Genomic DNA, 19187 nt, shown 5'->3' on the forward strand with positions numbered 1-19187 from the left:
TTGCCAGGCTTTTTTTTTTCCCCACACACCCCCCCCCCCATTCCGGAGTCGGGAATCTAGTCCCGCCCCTTGGATGCCCTCCTGTTGAAAGGGAGTTGATTACAGGCGCGCTGAGGCGGCTGTGCCGAGTGAGCGTGTTGCTCTGAAGCCGCGTGCAGCCCAACTGTTCCTCAGGAACACACGCGCTCCTCCTCCTCCTCCTCCTCCACACGCAGATGTACTGAAGAAAACCCACATTAATTTCCCCCCCCCCGCGCGCCGCCCGTGTAAGATTCAACCCCCAATTTCCCTTCTTCAGCCCGACGGGAGGAGGGAGAGGACTTATCATTCAATACTGAAAGCCCCGCCTCTTCCGGGCCTGTGAGGCTGGGCCACCGCCTCCTCTCCTCCTCTCGCTCTCTCGTTCGCTCTCTCCCTTTTGTGAGTTATAGCAACCGTTGCCTTGTGAATCAAGCGCCATAGTCACCGTAGTCCTGGCGACTGTTACCCATCAACAACAACGGCTCCTTTCCTCCTTCACCACCATCACCACCTCCTGCTGCTGCTGCTGCTCCTCCTCACCCCCAGCCTCACCCCCATCCTCATCATCACCCACAACAACAACCTCCAGCAGCAAGAGCAACACCATCACCACTACCACAGCCCTCCACAGCCCAGGTGAATATGATTGTAATCTGCATCTCCCCCCCCCCCCCCACCGCCGCGCGCTTCCCTTTTTTCCATCGAGAAACCGGCCTGGAGTTGCTCCATTGAGCTGAATCACTGAATGTGCAAAGCGGGGAAAACTGTAATGTGTCTGTGTCTGAGACTGTATGTGTGTGTGTGATTCCTCCCCCGGCCTGTTTTGTGCTTTCTTTATATATCCCCTCTTTCCCCCTCCTTTCTTCTCTGATAGTGGCTGTAGTGAATTGGTGGAGTTGAAATGGGAAAGTGGGTATTATTTGCACTGGGGGTTTGGAATGGAAAGGAAATTGGATGCGAAGGGGGGGGGAGCTCCCTGATGATCCTCATAAGGTGTCTGGAAAGGGGGGCATTTTTTTGTTCGTTTTAATGTGCTTCAATATTCTTGTTTTTAGGGAGTTAATGAACGAAGGGGAAATAAAGTGGCTGTCTATGCTCTGGCTACTTCCACGCTTTAACTTGGAAATGGGAATTTGATATATAAGATTTAGGGGTTTGGAACTTGTGTGTGGGCCTTGGACTCCAACTGGGGATTGGGGTAGACTCACCGTGCTTGTGAACTTTTCTTCTCTCTCTCTCTCTCTCTCTCTCTCTCTCTCTCTCTCTCTCTCTCTCTCTCTCTCTCTCTCTCTCTCTCTCTCTTTGCTTCTGATCATCCTCACCCTACTTGCTTTTTAACCTTTTCAGTACTTTTATTACGAGCAGGTTGTTTCCTACATATTGACATTAGCTTGATCATTCATCTTTGTGGTGCAGATCTTTCTCTTGTTCATTAAACACTGCAATACCACACAATGTTGATTTGAAAGATGTGAGAGAAATATTTGAGAAATTCATGAGGTGTGATTTAATTCAAATTTTTAATGCGCCTGTGTAATTTCAATTGGTTATGATTTTCTCTGGATTGAGCTTGGGGTAAAAGCTGCAAATAACCTTTCTTGTCTGAAAATTATGTTTGTTTAGGACGTTTTGTATATGAAAAGAAAAGATGTAAGAAAAGTGGTAGGGAAAATTTATCCGGATCACCTTCATTATTGTAGCTTTTACATATATTAATTAGTTGTGCTATTTTATTTTTCTTGAACGCTGAAATGGAAATCAAGTTGATCATAAAAAATTACAAATCTTGTGAATTGGAATATGTGTGTGCTTAATCATCACTGTAGTTGCTAATTATGACTTGTAGGTTTGTACCAGGAGCATATGGTAATTGTTTGCTCTTCCTGGACAAAAGGTAATATTTCTTATACACCTCAGTGGGACAAGTTGTTGACATTCAGTTACTTTGCACCTGACCCCCTCTGCTCCAGGTTTTTAACATGGAATTGAAACATTTCTCAATTACTAATGCTGATCATTGAAATTCATATTTTATTTAGAATGCAACCCAAATGTCTTGCAGCTCACTTTTTAAAATTATTGTGATTTTGGAAGAGATTCTAGGTTTCTTATAAAAGAAACTGTTTCAACTGTATTTTTTTCACAGTTGTGAAATCTGTACTGAATAGAATGTTATTTATAACAATGCCAACAAAAATATATTGATTTATCTGATAGAACAACCCCTTAAGAGTCTATAAGGGTATATTATTTCTTAAACTGTCAGTTGCAAAGAAGGTTAGGTGATTATTAAGATTTCGGTAAATCTAGGGCTGTTTTCTGAATAAGACATGTATTGTGTCATTTTAGTTCATGAACTTACTACCGTGTATATGTGTACTTCTGCATTTACACACAAGCACACATATATGAAAGATATAACATTCTGAAAACTATTGCAAAAACCAAAAATGGATAGGTTATTCTTTCATTAGGTATTAATAGGTATATTGCAAATTATTTTATATACAGAATATAAATTGTTGCTTCTATTTATATTCTTATTACAGTAGTGGCAATTTTCTGCTTTTTTTGTTCGCTGCATCCACCTGTTGTCTTATTTTAAATTAAAATTTGTAATTTATAAACTTAGAAAAAACAGTATTATTTTTCTAACTGTATAATTTCTAATCACTAAGATTACAATGTCCCATAGACTCAAAGCCAGAATATATAATTTAGTGTATTAATAAAGTATGATCATGATATGGTGCAGACTTACAGCGCAAATAGTGAACCTTTTTCTGATCCACAACCAGTGATCAACTAATCAGCTTATTATTTTTTGTTTCGTATCTTAAAATGACAGATTCCACAGCATTACTTTTTAAGCTTTCACAGACTATGGATAATATTATTGTATATATTAAATTGCTTTCTAGAAAACCTAACTTTAAAGGTATCACCATTAGCTATTTCCCTGGGCAAGAAAACAGATTATACTCTTATACTAATCTAAAATATTGAGAAAATGTTCTTTGAGTAATTTAAAAGGTAAATTTGTAAGTTTGTTGAGACAGGAATTCCATATCTTTTCTTATTTGACTTATTAAATAATATAAGAAAAGTATATTTACTTTGTTGACATATCTCACTGAACCACAGAAGGCATATGGGATGTCAAATTAAAAATCACCAATGCTAATTAATTTAATATTTTCATGTTACACAACTGGACTTTTGCAAATTGGGCTTTCCTTTGCCTTGCATTCCAAGTCTCGGAGTTTTGGAGGAATAACTGGAGAGCTGCAGAGAGGAGGAGGAATGAATACTATCTGTGTTTTCTAGCGTGCTAAAGGATGGGCAGAGCTGGATACATCTCCAAACCAATAGGAATTTTTCTCTTGTATGATTTCTGATACACTATATTATGGTTAGCATTCTGTTTAACATGTCTGAAAAATTCAGGGCAATAACTACTTTCTGAATGAAAAAATTTCAAAGATAAAGCCTTAATTTGTATTATTCTTGTTTTTTACTCCAATTGTATTGCAGCAAAAAAAAATCTTTTAGTCAAATTCAATCATTACCTCAAGTATCCAACCTTTCATCTAAGGCATGCACCTACTTAAATATGTGAAGGAAATTCCTTTCTAGATAAATGGTGTCAACTTTGTATTTATTTTAGAGATATTTAGATTCCTGTTTACTACTGTGGCTTTACATTGAGATAGTTGACTGCCTTATTATCTATGCAGAGAGTGGGTAAAAATTTATTTGGAGACTCTTACAAATTGCACTCAGTAATGACAATGGAGCCTACTACTGTCATGCCTACCTCCCTTCTGAGGCCTTGACACATCTAAGCACATTCTTTTTATTGGATACTTTATTTTTCATATTATATACTTTATACACAGATCTCAGTCTCTCTTTTCCATATTTCAACACCCAACTGGTATCTTTATTTAGCATTCTTCCAGACAACTTATGTTTGTGGTAGACAGCATTATTTCCACTAGCATCCCTCATATCTGGAGAAGATGAAAAAGATTTGAATAGTTTACTCAACTGCTTTTCATTGCTGTGATGAAGATTAAGTGGATATAGTGGCTCATTTCACTTGAAGTCCATGCCCTTGAGTAGGTGGCTGGGTCTTACTTATTCGGAGATTTTTTGTTCTTATAAGTAACACACAATTGGGGTTTTTTTTATTAAAAAAAGTGATTATAACTGATGGCTAAGGGCTTAATGGAGTGCAGATACATATCCTTAGTGCAGAACATCGAAATTTAGGTATCCTATCTATGTGAGCCTCATGGTCTTCTGGAAAAATAATGGAAAATTTTTAAAAAACAGAAAAAAAGTGATAGGTACCATACATTTCCAAATGGACCCTGAAATTAAGATAAAATTCAAAAACAATAGAAAAAGTTAAAATCCCAAAGAAACATTAAACAGAATAATATAAGAACTCTCCAAATGTCCAGCTTCCATACCTAATCAACTAATTACCACTTCGATAACTTTAGTTGAGACTACCGTAATCCTGGAGATTTTTTTTCACGGCATCAAATATATGCATGTGGCGCACTTGTCTGTGTGCACATTCACGTATGTATGTTCATTGATCCAAGCTTACATTCCAAAAGCAGTACTAAAATTTAAAGTATTAATTGAAAGTATCATTACTAATTAAAAGTGATTCTGGGTGAAATAATTGAAAAAGCAATGCACATAACACTCAAACCTCTTCCAGAAGAAACAGCAAAAAGGGGGAGAAAAGAAAAGAGAATGGAAATAAGGTAAATGGAAGCAATGCTGTAAAAAGAAAAAAAAAGGGGAAAAGTGCAGAAGGGATAAAATAACAGAAGTAAGATGGAGAAAAGGAGAGGATGGAAAGAAACTTTGTAAAGTTCAAAAGGTTAATGTATCAGGCTTAGCAAGTATAAAGGTCTGAATGCTTATTCTGAAATAAGTTGCATTGAGTTTAATGGTGTGGTCTCTTATTCTGGAGCATAATGAAGGATTTCTGAGCCCCTAAATTTTACTCTTTTGTTCATTCTTGCAGAGTTCTTTTGAATTTTTTCCAAACTCTGCACCCTCTTTCCCCTTGGATTTGAACTAAAATAACTGTTATATTTGTCAGCCAAAAACCAGAAATGTCTTCCAAAAGGTTCAGCAATACAACAGCACACTTTCAGTATGTGAAAGTGCAACTCATAGAAAAGACCTGCTCTTTATTCTAGAAAGGACATTTTATAAAAATGGATTAGAATAACATACTGAATGTTAGGAAGCTTTTTTTTAAATAATAAGAGCAATTGCATAATAGAATTAATGATTTGGAGATGTGGTGCCCTCCTCTTCACTGAGTGTGTTCTGGTGGAGGTTGGACACCTCAGTTACACTTTCCATCCCAAAGATTGTAATTGTTTATTGAGGTAATACTGGGTGTCCCCCTAAAGCAGGCATGTCAAACTGCCAGCCTGTGGGCCAGATGCATCACGCCGAAATCGCGCCCACCCCATTGCTGGCAATGGGGGAAAAGTTGCGATATGTCACGTGACATCACATGGCATCGCGAGTTTGACCTGCCTTCCCTAAAGCATTATGGTAGGAGGCTTGACACCATGACTTTGGTTTTTTAAAAATATACAGGGCATTGTTGGTTTGGGGCTCTGGGGTTTTTGGGGGGCGATGATGGTTTTTTACTGTTTTCTAATATTCTTAATCTATTGGGAGAGTTGTAGCTCATCAGATGGAAAGTGATCTTAAATAAATCTCTTAAATAAGCAAGCAAGCAAGCTTAGGCTTCTCATTCTTGTCAAATCATGAAATCTTACAACAGTATTCCCATTCAAGGAAGGAGAAAATGAGAACATTCAACACCCCCTGCTTTTTGCTCTCCAGTGTAGAGTGTGAGTTGTTACAGTTAAATAGTAGAGGAAAAGTAACAGCTGCTTTTGTTTTTGCTTCCCTAAATGGAGGACTCCAGAAAAATATATAAACCCTGTGTATAGAAGAGGCTCTCTACTGATTCTACATATTATTCTACGGTGCTTGCTGTCAATGGGTAAAAGCAATGGTGGTGGCTTCACCCATTCTCCTGTCTCCATTACAGCTACTTGTTTATGTTGCAGCTTGATGTTTCTGTGTCCTGCTAATCCTCTCATTTTGGTTAATATAGACTGCAATTTGACATGTAAGCTAACTTTTCCATTCACAGCTAATTAATGGGTGGGGAGAGATTAATTTTTCATATATATATACACACACACACACACAAAGATATACACATACACATATATACATATACATACATACATATACACATATATATACATATACACATACATACATATACACACACAGACACACACATATGTATGTCTTGAGTGTTTTGAGCACCTCATCGGGTCAAATATGGGCGAAATCTTTTTTTTCATATATATATGATTTGGATCTAAATCATGAACTGACAGCATGTTTCCAAGGAGGGCATTGCTCATAGAAATGGAAAATACTCCCGGGAAACTCATACTGCTTTCACTTGCATCTGCTGTAAGAATTCTCTGAATTGCATACCTACAATTGGCTGACTTGCCTTGCGGAAAATAAAGAATGAAAATAGGAATTGTAAGAAGAATGCCGGATATGGTGTGTGTGTGTGTTTGTGTGTGTGTGTGTGTGTGTGTAAGAGGCCTCATTTACTTTAGACTACTTTGCATGAATGAATGTTATTATTTAAGAACTCTAGTAAGGTATTATTTTTCAGAATGCATTATTGTTGATAAAAGGATATTTTAAATTATGCTTGGATCATTTTCAAAAGGTAGTTAACCCATTGCCTAAAGGAAGAAAAAAATCCTGAGTTCCTAAGAATCTTCTTTCATTACCGAACTGTTTTGATAAGATTTACTTTCCTGATATAAATCTAAGTCCCATCTTCTCATAGACATTTTTGTTGAGCTTTATGTCATGATGTTTTACCTATCTCCTAAACTTTTATCAAGCTAAAGATACCAGTTTATAAGGGGAAAAATTGATGGCATTAATGTAGAGTTCCTTGTGTGTTTCAATTTTTAGAATTCTCTGTTAAGAAAAGGACAATCGGCTTGATTGTAAACAAAAAGAAATCTGTATAGTTAAAGAACAACAGTCTTTAGCAACATTGTCTGAACTATAATGGTTATGGTGTCTATGCTAAACTCTATACAGGTAGTTCTTGTTTAGTATCTGCCTTGTTTGCTGTCAGTTCACAATTATAAATTGATGAAATGGTAACTTTACGATCAGTCCTTACATTTACAACCTTCTCAGGTATGTAAAGGGGAAAAAAAGGTGAAGTAAAATCATAAGCACAGTTGTAGTTTTACTTAGTGACCACTTCACTGAATGATTGAATTGCTGGTCCCCATTGTGGTTGCTAAACGAGGACCATCTGTACTGGATATCTGAATGCTTTTTAAGGGATGAGGAATGTTTTGAATGGCTTGGTTGGTAGTGTTTTCTCTTTATAGAAAGAATCAGTATCATGATGCTTAAAGCTGTATTCTGTTTTCATAAATTCTAGATTGCTTTTAAGGAGATACACAGCAGAAATTGATTTGTAGGCAGAGCGGATTTTGGAGACAAAGTTTAGATTAAATTTGAGTATTTTGTTATATTTTTTCTCAGATATCTTCTTTTTTCCTGAGTTACTTTGTTTTAGTATCTTTTAAAAGGTTCTTTGCTACTTCTTTGTACATTACGGATGATCAATCAGCCAACCATTTGTCAATACAATTGCCAGGAGTTGGGCATGATTCAGTTACACCTAACTGTTCTTACACATTACTACATGCCAAGCTACCCAGCCTGGCAAGAACAATATTTTTAAAATATGTGGAAATTAGAGTATGCAACTGAGAAAAGTGTGAAGAATTTTTTAAAATTTTATCTGCTTCACCTTATTAAAACTATGGATTTTTTTGTGTGTTGGAAGCACCAAAGTGCTTCCATAGCAAAAGGATTTGCCCATGAAGTTATTTTGCTGGGGGATGCCCAATTGGGTGCTCTTTTTGTATCCCTGTGAAGTTGCTTACTGAAGTGGTACCCATTCATGGACTTGCGATCGCCGCTTTCAAACTGCTGGGTCGGCAGAAGCTAGAGCATGTGATGCAAGCTCACCCCATCCTGCAGAAGTGATGGGTCTTGAAACCTGCCAGTTGGCAGCCCAGCATTGTAATCTTGTGAGCCACCACGCTCCTCAAAACTATGCATTATAGGTATTGATGCTGTTTTGAGATATATATATATATATATATATATATATATATATATATATATATATATATATATATATATATATATAATATAATAAATAAAATTTAAATGAATTATTTTTGTAATAAAAATTAGAAATTATTTAAAATTTAAAGAATCTAATCCTAAAAATCTTATCATATTACACTATTTAAATAGGATAGGAAAATATATATTGCTCCCATATCATATAGCCTAATGTCAGTGATGTACTACAGGCATTTTTAGAAATGCCGTTAAACTTGTTTTGTTTACATGCTCTATTTTATTTGACCATTGTTAAGATTTTCTTCTTCTCCAGCATGTATTTAAATGCACATCTCTATTTTGTTTAGAACTATCTTATCCAACCTGTCACTTCTAAATATACTGAAGCTAAATTTCTGAACTACATGATCTCTATTTGATGGGTTAATTTGTTTTGGTCTGTATAGATGGAAAATTAAATGTTTTGGACCTAGGCATATTTTATGTAATGTTATTTTTTGTTTGTTTTAATTTTTGTGCACTGCCCAGAGTAATTTTCATGAGTTGGGTGGCTATATAAATAGTTTAAATAAATATATTTAATAAATAAATATTTTGAAACTTGTAGTGCAAAACATCTAAACATTACCAGGTTAGGGAAGGTTGATGGACACAGAAAAGTATGCCGCATTTTAGTTGTGTGTAAATATATTCATAAATGAACATGGAAGGATATTACTTATTGTTTTAACAGTTTATATTAAACTTGAGATTACAAATCGTATGAATATTTAAGAGCATTTTTTTCAGCTGTGATTATGAATTCCAAAATTTTAATTCTTCCGCTCAATCACTTGGGAAAATATTATTATAATCTGTCAGAGTTCAACTTTGTGTATCTTCATCTGAATGTAAAATGAACAAAAAAAAATCCCTCATCAGAAATGTAAATTCTAAACATTTTATTCTTGAAATAAAAGACAACTGACCTCTCACAAAGTTCAGTTCTAGTGTTTTCATTGTTAAATTAAAAAACAAAACTCTATACCTATCCACTGCTAAGAATCTTGATGATAGTGATTTTGACCTTTTCCCCTAGTTTTGTAGTCAATCGAAAGGTCTTGATAATTTCTTTAATAATGAGAGAAATAAAAATACAGTTTGCAAAACATTTTAAACTGAGCAATTTTGAATTCAAAGCATCCCACTTTTAGGGCAAAATGCCCAATTTCAATTGTGTTTTGAGTTTTAAAGGAACTCTTTCAGCTTTTTTTTGCAGTACCGTATTTACATCCAGTTTGTTAATTGAAACAGCTGAGATGGATGTCTCTGGTTCAGAAGGGGTTGTTTCCAGTTCAGAATAGTATGATTCAAATTTTTTTGCATATATCCAAAACTGTACATCAAAAGCAAAAGTATTTGAGATTTGTGATATTGTTCATCTTTAAAATAATCTAAATTCCTGTCTTTTCATAAATATTAACTTTGCATCTTGTGCTTAAATTGCAAGCTGAGCCTGCTAAAAGCTATTAAACTTTACAGCTTGATTGCACATATCCAGTGCCAGTTTGCAAAATTTTAAATCTGATTGTCATAGCAGCTGAAGTTTAGTGGAAAAAGCAAGCCACAATGAATAAATAAAGACTTCGCTGCCCAAAATATACGATGTGCCCTGATTAATTCAATTTTTTCTAGCTACATATAAGAGAGCCAGTAATTAGAATCTGCAGAAAACTCTTCATATAGTCAATCCAAAAGTACCATCCTAGGTATTAAAGAATTATAAAAAATATTGAGTTCTTTATGTGTTTGAAAAACCAGAAACAGCAATATTAATGTGTGGTTTAGAGCAAATGAAGAATCAGGGTATCTTTGTAAAAATGAAAAGAAAATTATCATTAATGAAAAGCACATATTCCAATGTAAAATTTCTACCTCCAGTTAATAAAACTGTTACAGCAGTATATTTAAACATAAATTTAGGATTGGAGAGGAGCTTTTACAGCAATCTGTATTGGTATGAAACAAAACAGCACACTTCTCTCAAAAGGTCTTAAAAATTATAATTTAGAAGAAATTGTTCTGCATTTAAATTGACAGATTGTGAGTGAATGTTGATACTAGAGTGAACTAAAGCGAACTTCCATTTAAATGTCAGTGTCTGTTTTTAAAATTCAAGTTCCATGTCAGAGGAATTGAAGCTTGTATTAAGAACCCCAAATGCATGTTTCAATTATCAATAGAACAATTAGTCTTGTTTAAACATAATGGGAGAAAACCTACTGAAAACTGCATGTTTGCGTTTAAGGTGCATATTTTTCCAGCATATACAGTCATTGATAGATGGCTTTATTTATAGCATTTAAGCAACAAAGTTGTGAACAGTATTTGTACAAGTGCTCCCAGGTGCAGTTTAGCTCTGTAGTTTGAAAATCAGGAATATGAGGAAAGACTCTAGTTTTCTTCAGCCTGTAAGGACAGATGGCTGCTTTAAACAGGTGTTACTTTTATTTCTTGTGTTGGGATTTCCAGTGGCTCACAAAAGGGCCATCCAAAGCATATGGCTTCTTCTATATTTTTCAGTAGCAAAACATAAGTTTTTGTTTTTCTTTTCTCTAGGCCTCAGAACATTACTGCAAGTTGAATATTTTATTAATCTAAAACCTCATGGTACGTTCTTATATATCTCTTCCTAATTCCTAGGAGGATTTTTTTTAAAATAAAAAGGATTGCTTTTTTTGGAGTGGGGTTTGGGGGAAGTAATTTAACAGAGTTTAAATTTTTATAAATAAAGGGAATTCAAATAATTTGCTTATAAAGTAACAGTTGCATCTCCTATTAACATTTCTTTTTATATAAAATTACTGATAATTATGTTAAAGATATGTTGTTCTAGGTTTGGATCAATGTTAAAAACCTGTTTTAATGTTCTAGATTTTACATAATTATTTTGAAAAGAAGTTTCTAAGATAGTAGCCGAATAATTAAGGTTAGTTACTTTGTCACTACTGCTCTTTCAGTGATTAAAGTCCTATTATACTGTATTAGATATACTTCTGCATAATAGATAGCCAACTTGACACAGTTGTGAATCTGCAGGGACTTATTTTTAGAATCAGCAGTTTCAATTTATAAAAAACTTTCTTGTAATTTACCCTACAGTAGCTTTAGATGAGGTTGAGGAAAAATAACTAAATATATACAATGTTAAAGGAATAAATTGTATTGGCTCCATATACCAGTATAACAAGCAGCTGGGAAATTGTAGCCTGTTTTTAAGTTGTCATTGATACTGCAGACTTTGCCTAGAGAAGACAGGCTAACATGAATGTGATCATATAATAACTAACTCTCATTTGTAATACAGTACATGATTTCTTTGTCCTATAGTTTATATAACTCAGAAAACAAATAACTTTTGGACCTTTCTGTATATACTTATATAAAAATGCATTCCTTCAGAAAGATGTTCAGTGGTTTAAGTGTTTTTATGAGAGAATTTTAGTTCACTTCTATATGAATTTTTGCAGAATTGTCTCCTTAAATGGGATTTACTTCTAAGTACAGACAGTCCTCGACTTACATTCACAACGTAGCATGGACTTTCAGTCATAGGTTGTTGCAGTCATAAGTTGAGACAGCATGTGACCAGACTTGATTTTATGATTATTTTTACAGTGGTCATAAAGTGAGTCACTGGTTGTTAAGCAAATCATGTGGTTGTTAAGTCATATGGTTGTTAAGCAAATTGAGCATATCCAGTGGGTGTTTTTTACCATTTGCTGCTAGAACATGGCAAAGAAATTGCAAATCATGGTCATTCGATTTTAGGACATCGTAACCAGTTGTAGCCAGTTGCGAAGCACCTGAAATACAGTCATATGATCAACGGTGTGTACAACAGCCTTAACCTTGAGGACAGATCCTAAATAGCTTTTTGAAGTCCATAGTAACTTTGAACAGTTGCTAAGTAGAGTTAAACAGTTATTAAGCATAGTCTATCGATATAAATTGTAGCATTTATACTAGTTATAACTGTTTTATTCTCTTAATTCATGCTGTAATTTTGACTGAGTGGTGGCATATTATAATTAGTTCTTACATGAACCTTCACATCTACTGCTATGTAATGTAATTGGGCTTTTGATATTGCCTATGAATTTATATATGACTATGTACTATAGTAAAAGTAAAGGTTCCCCTGCACATGCGTGCTAGTTGTTTCTGACTCTAGGGGTCGGTGCTCATCTCTGTTTCAAAGCTGAAAAGCCAGCGCTTGTCCGAGGACGTCTCCGTGGTCATGTGGCCAGCATGACTTGATGCCAAAGGCTGTTACCTTCCCACCATAGTGGTCCCTATTTTTCTACTTGCATTTTTGCGTGCTTTTGAACTGCTAGGTTGGCAGAAGCTGGGACGAGTAACAGGCGCTCACTCTGTTACGTGGCACTCGGGATTCGACCCGCCAAACTGCCAACCTTCTGATCGACAAGCTCAGCGTCCTAACCCACTGAGCCACCATGTCCCTATGTACTATATACTTCCCAATAAAAGAGCTGATCTGATGCAAATTTTGCTCTTTCCTTTTCCAAAATTGATCAAATAGTTGATTATCTAGATTTTAAATCTCAGCCTAGAAATACATCTCAGTAATTCTTCAGTATTATAAATGTGCTTTACATTATTGCAAAGTAGTGAGATACCGTATTTTTCGGACTATAAGATGCACCCAGTTTTTAGAGCAGGAAAACAAGAAAAAAATATTCTGAACCAAATAGTATCAGTACACTAAAACAGGGCTTTTCAACTTTTTCATCCATTGTACCACTTTTAGGACAAGGCAATGTCCGAGTACCACCAGTCGCCCAGCAAGGTGTCAAAAACTTGACCCCCCCAAAAAAGGAAAAAAAATGATAAAGTACAAGTAGTCCTCGACTTACAACAATTCGCTTAGTGACTATTCGAAGTTACAATGGTACTGAAAAAAGCGACTTATGACCATTTTTCACACTTTTGACCGTTGCAGCATCCCCAGGGTCATGTGATTTACATTCGGATGCTTGGCAATCGATTCATATTTATGATGGTCACATTGTTCCAGGGTCATGTGATCGCCTTTTGCAACCTTCTGACAAGCAAAGTTAGTGGGGAAACCAGATTCACTTAACAATCATGTTACTAATTTAATTTCTCTCTCTCCTTCTCCCTTGCTTTCCACTTGCGGAGGTTGGGGCTGGCCATACGGATCACCTTCGGACCATAAGACGCACCCTTGTTTTCCCCTTCACTTTTGGGGGGGAAAAGTGCGTCTTATGGTCCGAAAAATACGGTAATTCAGTCATGCCAGCCTTCGCGTTGGCAATTATATCCCTGTACATGATCATTCATAGCAAAATCAAACACACAATTATTGTATTGTAATAGAAATGAAGGTTCATGTAAGAATCAATTCTAATATACCACCACTCATTAATCAAAATTAAACTTTTGTTACCTTTCTTTAATCATAATTATAAGGTATAAATCAAAATGTAAGATGGAAATGCCATTATGATATAACTGAAATCCATTGTACACTCATTCCATATACAATCAGCAAGTGAGCAGCCAAGAAAATACCATAGCAATAGCAATAGCACTCCAGATTTTGGGCAAAGTTAGCCTGCACTATTGCATTCTAACCAATGTGCCACCAAGCCTCCATACTTTTCTCATATGAGTAATTCAGTTTGGAAGACAAACAGCAGAGAATTGCAGGTTTTTAATTTCTCAGCAGCCCAACCAAGTCATAATCTGCCTATTTTGACAGGAAAAAAGAAATGCTGGATTTCCATTCTAGTTATAATAGTCATTAGTTTGCCCAGCATAAAGTACCTATAAATGATAGGTTTCAAAAAAAAGGATTCAAAACTTGCTATGGTAATGAAAAATTCCTCCAGAATCAAGAACAGAACGAGCAGCCTGTGGGCTGAATTTAACTTTGAATCCTGCTTAATTCATGCCCCTGCATTTTTATGGTACAGTTATGAAAAATTAATGGTATAGTTTCTTGCTTTTTTGAAACAGAACAAAATAAACCTATGATGTACATCTTACAATAGACTTAATACTTAATTTAATCAACTGGAAGGAGGGCAGAAAATCCTGCCCCCAACTACTGTACATATTTATTTTCTTCTATTATTACAGGAATTTCTAACCAGTCATTTAGAATAATGAATATACCAATACAAACAGTTTTAAAAATACTAGGATTTCCCCCACAAAACAGCTAGTAGTGACAGCTCAGAGACAGGAAGCAAGATTCTACCCAAGCAAGTTTCAGGAATGATCTTGCTAGCTTTTTTATACTTTCTTTTCAGGATTCTTTTTTTATTTTATTTTTTGGAAAAACAGACTGGCTGAGCAAGCTCCTACATAATTTCAATCTTCAGGAATCCTTCTATCAAGGCAGTTAATTTAACAGTTATGGGTCTGTGGGGACTGGAAAGAGTCTCCTAAGTAGTTTTATGAGATGGGCTTCTCTAAGTTTCCTTCCTTTCCCTGGCCTCACCTACAGATGTCTCCCCCAATGAAATGTGACCTCCAATTAGGAAAAGTTGGTCCAGAATGACTACATAGCATGTAAAATATGTGTACTTCTGTCCATGTGAAGGGGATAAAGCATATTCCAAGGTATATGATGAAATATTCAATGTTTCTCTATGTGGATCAGTTCCTTATTTTTTTTAAAGTGGGGGGGGCTTTTCCCAGCTGAACTGAGTTCTCTCCTCTGATTCTGATGTATCAGGAGAATGGGCTGGAAATATAGCAAATGTGCATACACATAAAAGCAGAATGTGATGGCAGATCAATACATATTTAAGTGATGGACGAGTGAGAGTATTTGTTTACAATGCTTATAATCTGCCCTTGAAGGATTCAGCAAACAACAACCCAAAACATAAAAATAATCAGAAATCTACTAATCAAAATGCCTAAGAAAAAGAAAATACCTAAGAAAAATGGCTTGAGTCAGATCATCTGGGGCCGAAGTCTCACTGAAAATAGATAGATTTTACTTGTCTGCATAATGTTAACAATGTAGGAGTGATAGGTTTTTCAAGGGCAGGGTGATCCTAGTATGAGAGCTTTGATGGAAAGGGCCTTTAGATAATTAAATAAGAAAAATGAAGAAGGTTTACTGAATTACAGTAACAATCTAACTCAAGAATCTTCATTCCCAGGGGCTGGAAAGACACTTGAGGAAAGAGGTGCCTATTCTACATATACCAGACCAAATATCCTGAGGAGATGTGCATTTTTGTCCTCCTGCTTGCAGAAGTTGAAGGCCTTCTTCCTCTTTGCATTGCTTGATGAAAATACTGAGCAAGGGGATTTTGTACCCTAGGGAAAAGCAGCTTTGAGAAGATCATTTAAACCCATGATCTGTGCGCTAGTGTGCCTTATCACTTAGTTTTGTTAAATTTCCCCTGCCAAGAGCTGTTTATTCATTGCTTGGCCTGCTTCAGGGTGGGAATCTTCCTGTTAGCTAGCAACATAGTTTGCCTGGTGCTGCCAATAATCATAAGGACAATTGTGTTATGCCTACAGAAGTGTTGCCAATATTGATTTAGAGCAGAGAATTTCAACCTCATGGCACAAATTTCATAAGCTGGACTTCTCGGTTGTGAAACTGGAAATTCTGTGGTATCACTGGTTACATGAGAAGGTAGTCCATTCATGGTGATGTCATGAGAGATGGATTTCTGGTTGATGCGGCACACCTGTAGACATTTGACAGCACACCAATATGCTGTAGTACAGCGTTTGAAAGCCACTGATTTCGTTTCTTCTCTAAATCTGTTAATCCATGTCTTGCAGTGGTTACAGCAATAAATCAAGATCCAAGATAAACCTGGAGTGGACAGTCTTCATTGCTATGGTGTTGTCACTTCATAGGAGGGGTGTGGCCTGTTGGTTTTTTTCAACACCACCATTATCAGCTATGGAAAGTTGTTTAGGAAGAGGCATTGTTTCCTTCTAGTTTAAAGATTGCTAACGTAGGCAAATAGGTTTTCTGGCCTAGCAGTCAGCAATGATGGCAATGAAATTGTTTATAGCTTGCCCTTATTTTGTACAATTCAAAGAACGTAACGCTTCTGCCTCCTATTTTCTCCACAATAACCTGGGTGGGGCTAAAAGTCACTCATAGTTCAATCCAACCCACAGACTCTTAGTTTCTAGTATAGTGCCTTAATTGTTATGTTAGACTGGCTCTCTTACTTGTATGGAGAAGTTGTCCTGAACACTTAGTCTTGCATTAACTTTGCCCATGAGGAACCTGATGGCATTGTTGTTTTAGGAAGAGGGACAACATATAAAAACCACTATTTCATTCTCTTGATTGGGAGATCGCTTCTCTTCCCACTAAATTAAGAATCTAGTTTAAAAACTAAAATAGGAGTGAGGGTAGTTCCTTGATGCAGGCAAACCAGATAGTCATCAGTAAAGCTTGAGGAGCATTAGGCACTCCAGGCCAGACTCCAAAAGGCCTTTCTGGGCCCGGAGCTATATGCTGCTTTTTCTCAGGATTAACTTCTTTCCTCTTCTAAATCTGTTATAAACTAATAGCAGCAAGGATGTAACTTTTGTCTGCTGTTCCACTGGCATGAAAGAAAACATAATCATAAGATGCAAAAGAATAGGCTGACCGTAGGATGTAGAAGAATCAGAATTCTAGAAAAAATGAAAAACTCAAAACCATTTTTTTTCCAAGGTCAGAGGAGCCATTTCGAGCTTACCATGTTTTGTATGTCTCTTGAATCGGTCAGCAATAGCAGCTGTATAGAGAGGACAATAACAAAACCACTATTGCTTTATCAAGACACAAGCCCCACTGCTTTTATATGCGTGTAAATGTCACACCTTGAGTTTACGGTGAAGATATTAGATTGGTACTTGATTTCTGCCTTTTAAGATTGACCATTTATTTAATTTATATGCCATCCATCTCACTATTAAGATGACTCTGTGCAGCTTGCAACACAATAGCAGTATGAACAAAATTACCAGAGGCAAGAATGCACAACAGACTAGCAGCTTCATAGAGCAGCCTAAAGCCCTTGGAAAAGATATTCTAATGCTGGAATGTACAGTATCTGTACTACAGGTATAAATATCAGAATCATATACAGTTGCAAGAAAAAGTATGTGAACCCTTTGGGATTACATGGAGTTTTGCATGAATTGGCCATAAAATGCGCTCTAAACGTCATGTAAGTCACAACAATAGAAAAACACAGTCTGCTTAAAATAATACTACACAAACATTAGCTGTTGTCATGTTTAATTGAACATAACATGTAAACATTCACAGTGCAGGGTGGAAAAAGTATGTGAACCCCTAGCCTAATGACTTCTCCAAGAGCTAATTGGAGCCAGGGGTGAGCCAACCTTGACTCCAACCAGTGTGATGATATTGGATGTGTTACTGACAGCTGTCCTGCCCTTTAAAAACACATACCTGTTTTGGGTTTACTGGTCTCAAGAAGCACTGTCTGATGTGAACCATGCCTCGCAGAAAAGAGCTCTCAGAAGACCTACGATCAAGAATTGTTGACTTGCATGAAGCTGGAAAGGGTTACAAAAGTATCTCCAAAAGCCTTGATGTTCATGTGTCCACGGTAAGACAGACTGTCTACAAATGGAGAAAGTTTAGCACTGTTGCTACTCTCTCTAGGCGTGATCATCCTGTAAAAATGACTGCAAGAGCACAGCGCATAATGCTTAATGAGGTAAAGAAGAATCCTAGAGTGTCAGCTAAAGACCTACAGAAATCTCTGGCACATGATAACATTTTTGTTGACACATTACAATAAGGAAAACATTAAACAAGAATGGAGTAAATGGGGGGACACCACAGAGGAAGCCATTGCTGTCCAAAAAAAAATATTGCAGCATGTTTGAAGTTTGCAAAAGAGCACCTGGATGTTCCACAGCACTACTGGCAAAATATACTGTGGACAGATGAAACCAAAATTGAGTTGTTTGGGAAAAACATACAACACTATGTGTGGAGAAAAAAAAGGCACAGCACACCAACATCAAAACCTCATCCCCACTGTAAAACATGGCGGAGGGAGCATCATGGTTTGTGGCTGCTTTGCTGCCTCAGGACCTGGACGGATTGTTGTCATTGATGGGAAAATGAATTCCAGAGTTTATCAGGACATTTTGCAGGAAAACGTACGACCATCTGTCCGCCAACTGAAGCTCCGCAGAGGATGGGTGATGCAACAGGACAATGACCCAAAGCATACAAGTAATTCAACAAAACAGTGGCTTCAACAGAACAGAATACGCCTTCTGGAGTGGCCCAGTCAGAGTCCTGACCTCAACCCGATTGAAATGCTGTGGCATGACCTTAAGAGAGCGATTCACACCAGACATCCCAAGAATATTGCTACACTGAAACAGTTTTGTGCAGAGGAGTGGTCCAAAATTACTCCAGATCGTTGTGCAGGTCTGATCTGCAACTACAGGAAACGTTTGGTTGAGGTTATTGCTGCCAAAGGAGGGTCAACCAGTTATTAAGTCCAAAGGTTCACATACTTTTTCCACCCTGCACTGTGAATGTTTCCATCTTATGTTCAATTAAAACATGACAACAGCTAATGTTTGTGTAGTATTATTTTAAGCAGACTGTGTTTTTCTATTGTTGTGACTTACATGACGTTTAGAGCGCATTTTATGGCCAATTCATGCAAAACTCCACGTAATCCCAAAGGGTTCACATACTTTTTCTTGCAACTGTATTATTAAAGCTAGGCTCTTAAAACACTACAATCACAATTCACCCTGGACTTTTCGTCGTAAGTCCTTGCAGTTGTAAATGAGTCATCAAATAAGTGGACTGTTTTTATGATTGTTCAGCA

At 36.5% G+C, this 19187-nt stretch overlaps 1 protein-coding gene across 1 annotated transcript in view; it reads left to right on the top strand.

The window, feature by feature from the left end:
• The first annotated feature begins 389 nt into the window (after positions 1-389).
• The window catches only part of RFX3 (regulatory factor X3), a 172440-nt gene continuing 153642 nt past the window's right edge, over positions 390-19187 (top strand). The window contains exon 1 of the mRNA XM_083352548.1: positions 390-657. The gene's annotated coding sequence lies outside the window, so the exon portion shown is untranslated. The remainder of the gene's footprint in view (positions 658-19187) is intronic.

Source organism: Vipera ursinii, assembly GCF_947247035.1.
Source record: "Vipera ursinii genome assembly, chromosome: 2".
NCBI lineage: Eukaryota > Metazoa > Chordata > Lepidosauria > Squamata > Viperidae > Vipera > Vipera ursinii.